General features: G+C 35.7%; 1 non-coding gene across 1 annotated transcript; it reads left to right on the forward strand.

Annotated features, from left to right (window-relative positions):
* The first annotated feature begins 245 nt into the window (after positions 1-245).
* Positions 246-352, forward strand: LOC136234410 (small nucleolar RNA R71). The gene has a single exon (XR_010691294.1). It is a non-coding gene; the product is annotated as a small nucleolar RNA R71 (small nucleolar RNA).
* The last annotated feature ends 5,373 nt before the right edge of the window (positions 353-5,725 follow it).

The following is a 5,725-nucleotide window of genomic DNA, read 5'->3' on the forward strand; positions in this document are numbered from 1 at the left end:
TCGCGACTGGATCAAGTTCAACTATACCTTTAACTGATGGTGTGGTTGAGGATGGTGGTTTTGCCACCGGCATATGTCCACGTTCCGCGGGCCACATACTGTTGTTGATTGCCATTTCCTCCAAAAGTTCTCTCGCTTGGGCTGATGTTTTCTTCATAAATAGCCCTCCCGACATAGCATCTAATGAACCCCTAGTTGTAGGATTTAGTCCATTGTAAAATGTTTGCATTAAAAGTTCAGCGGGTAATTGGTGGTGTGGGCATAAACGTTAAAGTTCTTTAAAACGTTCCCAAGTTTCATAAAGAGTCTCATTGTCATTTTGAGAAAAAGATGTTAACTCCTTTATGACTCTTGCGGTTTTTGCTAAAGGAAAATATTTAGATAAAAACGCTTGGGCTAATTGTTCCCAAGTGGCAAAAGTTGCGGCTGGCATAGAAGTTAACCATTCTTTGGCTCTGTCCTTCAAGGTGAAGGGAAAGAGACGAAGTTTGATTGCTTCTGCAGTCACATCTGGAATTTTAAAAGTGTCACAAATTTCAAGGAAATTTGTTAAGTGGGTGTTAGGATTTTCGTTAGGTAACCCGTAAAATGTTACATTATTTTGCAACATATTAAGCAAGGCTGGCTTAATTTCAATTTGGTTTGCGGTGATTCCGGGTCTAACGATACTATTGGTTACACCGGCCACACCTGGCCTAGCGTATTCCATAAGTGTTGGTGGGTCTGTCATTTTTTCTGGCTCGGTATATGTTTTTACTGGGGTCTTATTTTTGTTTTTCTTATTTTTCTTGTTCTTCCTAATGGTTTTCTCAATTTCTGGGTCTATAGGGTCTGGTACAATGCCTGAACTTCGAGAACTGCGCATGAACCTGAAATCTTGCACGAACCGAAACTACCTACAAAACAGAATTTTGAAAAATAAATAAATTAGTAAATGAAAACTATTAAATAATAAAAGTTAAAATAAGTATGTTTAAACCTAGATTCGAAATAAAACACGAAAAATTTAAAATTTTGTCAAAAATTTTGGCGTTCCCCGGCAACGGCGCCAAAAACTTGTTGAACGATTTCCGCAAGTGCACGGTATACGCTTGTAGTAATAAAAGATATCGAACCCACAGGGAACGCTTTTTAACTAAAACTTTATTTAATTCGGTTTAATCACGTGTTTAGGTTTAATAAAAGAAATACGTTTAGTTGATGGAATAGGTTTTGGTAAATTAGGATTAGATAGAAGGATTATATTGAGTTTAGAGAACAATTCTGTTTTGGAATTTTGATTACAAAACAGATACTTCCGTAATTGGAATACAATAAATCTTATTTTCATAAAACAAAGTAAACAACTTTAACTTTGTGAGATTATGGACATGTAACAATATAGCGATTTACTCAGTTAAATGCTTCGAACCATAGAAATCCCCCTGGCGTTGAGATGATTCCTACCTTAATCAAATTAGTGTTTTACTTCTGATAAGCCGCGATCAGCGATCATGTCATCCATAAAAACTAAATTTGTTAAGTGTTCAACAAAGTTCTTAATTGAATAAGATGGAATAGAACGTTTTAATAAAAACACCAATTTATCATTTTGAAAATCATTTTGTCAGAACAACATCAAAATAACAACAGTAAGAATGTGTTGAATAAATAAGTATATCATTAATGAAATGTGAATTTCCACAAGTTAACAGAGAAGTAGAAACTTGGATAGCATTGCAACGAAAACTTTGAGATCCGGGTCGTCAATCTTTCTCTCAAACTCCGTAGGTTCGTCAAACCTCATGCGCTTCAGCCGTCAATTCTTCTCGCTGGATCTTCGAAATAGAGACTGATCTCGTCCACTACCAGAATGAAAACTAAACTAATACTGTTTATAACTAATCTAATAACAATTCGTGTACAGCACGATTGTTTACATAGAAATGAAATCTAAACTTTCTGATTCTTTTCTGAATCAGAAACTCAACATAATAACTTTCTTCTCTAATTTCTCTAACTTTTTCCAACTTAACCAACCTTGATTTCTGAAATGGGTCACTTATTTATAGTTGTTGAAGGGTTGTAAATGACGGGTCGTGTCTGCTGGTGAAGGGTCGCTTTTATCCGAACGAACAGACGCGTTTTTCTGTTTTAAACATGTGTTTAGTGTGTAGGGAGGTTCGCTGTCGTGACTGAGATTCTGAAAATCTCAGTCGCGACAGGGGATATAGGGGCGAGCTTGAAAACTTCATTTTCCCCCGATCTGGCCTCCGCAAGTCGCGACTGAGATTATGAGAATCTCAGTCGCGACAGAGAGATGTTCTCCCTGTCTCTCGACTGCTTTTCGTCCTCCTCGAGCGTTCTTCTGACTGATATGCATTCTCGGTACGTTTTTAAGGTTTTTCGTCCATTTTAGCTCCGTTTTCGCTCCTATTTGGATTTAACCAAATAATTAAGTACCTTGCATCAAAGAAGTAAATAAAGACGTAAAAGTATTCCAAATGAATATAATTAGCACGATTTTAATGTAATTTAAACGTATTTATGTATTATTTACCTTAAACCAATATGGGTGATAATATTATAAAACTTATAATACTATTATACTATAAATATATATTAATGATAGATATAAATGTAAAAATTACCTATAAAAATAATAATCGTGTTAAAATGGATGTGTACTTTATTATTTTGTAAGTTATATTATCGTGTCAAAAATAAATCACGGGATAAGAGTTAAATTTTATTTTAGCGTTGTCAGGGAAGTGTATATTAGACCCTAATGTATGAAATGATATAAATTTATATTCTAATATTTTCAAGTAAGATCAATTTTAGCCATACTTAATAAAAAAATTGAATGAACTATTTTGTCAGTTATTTGATTATCATATCGAACTTCTAAATAAGTGTCGAAAAACTAAAACAATTTCATATATTTTTATTAGTTATTTATAACTATATTAGTAACACATTAAGCATTTAAAAATATGATTAAGTTATATTTCACAGAAGTTGTTAATATTTTAACAAGTTTTATTTTAAAGATGACAGATCAACGATTTTGTATGTATGAGGTCCGAATTAGCCAACTATAGGTGTATGATAAGTTTTTAAAGCGAACTATATAGTGCGTGATAGATTTTTAAAACCAACTATAAGTGTGTGAATATGTTATTTTAAAAGTTTAGAGTGCCAATAGACAAAACGTACAAAGTTTAAAGGTATAAATATACATTAAGCTCAATTTTTAACGTGAAAAAAATAAAAAAAATCAGCATAAATTAATGATATTAATAGAATGTTGAAATATCTGTCGGGAATTCCTCTGACTTGCTCTCCGGGGAAGTATCTGGGTATTCCCCTCCATAGTGAGAGAGTGTCGAAAGTGTCTTTTAAAGATACTTTGGATAAAGCTAATATGAAGTGTACCACGTGGAAAGCTAAGACTCTCTCTCTCCCTGGCCGACTTACGTTGATTCAATCTGTCAATTGTGCCACTCCCAATCACATTATGTAGGCTTGTCATCTTCCTGAGCCTATCTTCAAGGATCTTGATAAAATTAATCGTAGGTTCATGTGGGGAGAAGCTGAGGAGGGGAGGAAGATCCACCTCGTTCCTTGGAATGAGGTTTGTCAACCTAAGGATATGGGAGGGTCTGGGCATTAGGAAAGCCAAAGATAATAATAAAGTCTTATTAATGAAACTCCTGTGGCGAATGTGGCAGCTTTCTTCTGATCTGTGGGTTCAACTTTTATGCGGGAAATATCGGAAGGATAAGGTGTTTGGGGGTCCTAAGGAGAGAGTGGTTAATTGTTCCTTTCTCTGGAAAGGCATTAGTGCGGCTTTTGCTGAGTTTTGTTCAGGGATTGGGTGGAATGTGGGAAATGGTAGGTCCATCAGCTTTTGGAAAGATATATGGATAGAGAAAAAGCCTTTATTGGAAGTTTGTACTTCTTTGCCGCCTTTGGATATTCAGGACTGGAAGATTGCAGATGTGGTAGATTCTGAGGGTGAGTGGATTTGGTCTAAGTTTGATTCCTACCTCAGTCTGGAATCGCTCCTTACAATTAGAGGTGTTCAGATTAGTAGTAATATTGAAGATAAGGATACTTACTGTTGGTCTTTGACGAACAACGGGGCCTATTCTTGTAAATCAGCTTTTCAGGGTTTCTATCAAGAGTTGGTTACCTCGTCCCCAGGGGTGTGGAAGACGATTTGGGCCTTAAAAGTGTCGTACCGTATTAGAAGTTTCCTGTGGCTAGGGGTTAAAAATAAGTTGCTTACTAATTCGGATAGGAAAAGGAGGCATCTGGTGGAGTCTGGTGCTTGTGGCAGATGCAAAGATAATGAAGAGACTTTGTGCCATGCTCTCAGGGACTGTGAGAAAAGTAAAGAGGTTTGGAGGAGAATTCTCCCTAGGAATGTGCTCTCTTCTTTTTTAGCCCACTCTGAGAATGATTGGTTTGTGGATGGGATTAATGGGAAACTTCTGGCTGAATTGAATCAGGGTGTTCTTTTATTTGTAGTGGTTTGCCATCAGATTTGGAGATGGAGGAATGAGGAGATTTTTGAAGAAAAACGGTGTCTCTGCCGAATGTCTTAGATTTCTTTTCCAATAAGATTAGCACCTTGGTTGAGAGCGTTCTTGAGGATCCCTTGGCTAGGGCTGTTCAGAGGAAGGAGGTCCATCTGTTAGGTTGGAGTAGGCCGAGCGAAGGTGTGGTTAAGCTTAACACTGATGGTTCTTGTCTAAGGGACGAGAGAATTGCCGCAGGAGGGGTTCTAAGAGATGATAGTGGTAGGTGGGTTTCTGGTTTCTCTCAGAATTTGGATATTGATTCGTCCTTTTCTGCAGAGCTTTGGGAAATTTTTTCTGGCCTGAAGTTAGCTAAAAATCTAGGGGTGAAGAAGCTTCTGGTAGAGTCTGATAACCTGGAAGCGGTAAAAATAATTTCTGAGAACAATGCTATTTGCCTAAATAGCCTAAACTTAATTAAAGGCATTAGAAGGATTGTCTTCTCTTTTGATTCTCTTAGCTTTGCTCATATTTATAGGGAGCAAAATCGCGTTGCGGACCGTCTTGGATGGAAGGGCATTCTAGAATGTTGGGTCTCTCTATCTTTTCTTCTCCTCCGGTCTTCATTTCTTCTATGATCTTGGAGGATGTGGTGGGGGTCAGTTTTCCTAGGCTGATCCCGGGTTGAGCGGCTTTTGTTGTTTGTTTTTATTTTCCTATCCTACCAAAAAAAAAAATAGAATGTTGAAATATCTAAAAAAACACTCTTTTTAGAATTTTCTACAAAAAGTTGCTTTGTCTAAAAAAAACATTATAATTGATATCATATCATATACTCGTATAATGATATCATATAAGCTTAATACATGAAGAGGTCCTTCAACTTGTTTAAAAGTTCGATTGGGCCTTTAAACTTATAAATTAGTCCTTTTAACTTGCTTACAATAATTTATTAGCCAATTGAATTTGTTTAAAGTGGCATATTGATCCATTGAACTTGCTTACGGTAATCATTAGCCCCGTGAATTTATTTAAAGTAATATACATTTCAACTTATCTAAATTTATAAAAAATTTCAAAGTTTAAATAATAAAGATCTAATTCGTTCTAAATCTTTAAAACATATGAACTTTTTATTTTTTAAACTTTTAGAGCGTTTTTTCTAGTTTACGAATTTAATCATAACAGTGTAAGTAAGTTCAGGGGGCTAATGAAACACT

The sequence above is a fragment of the Euphorbia lathyris genome, chromosome 6 (genome assembly GCF_963576675.1).
Source record: "Euphorbia lathyris chromosome 6, ddEupLath1.1, whole genome shotgun sequence".
In the NCBI taxonomy this organism is placed as follows: Eukaryota; Viridiplantae; Streptophyta; class Magnoliopsida; order Malpighiales; family Euphorbiaceae; genus Euphorbia; species Euphorbia lathyris.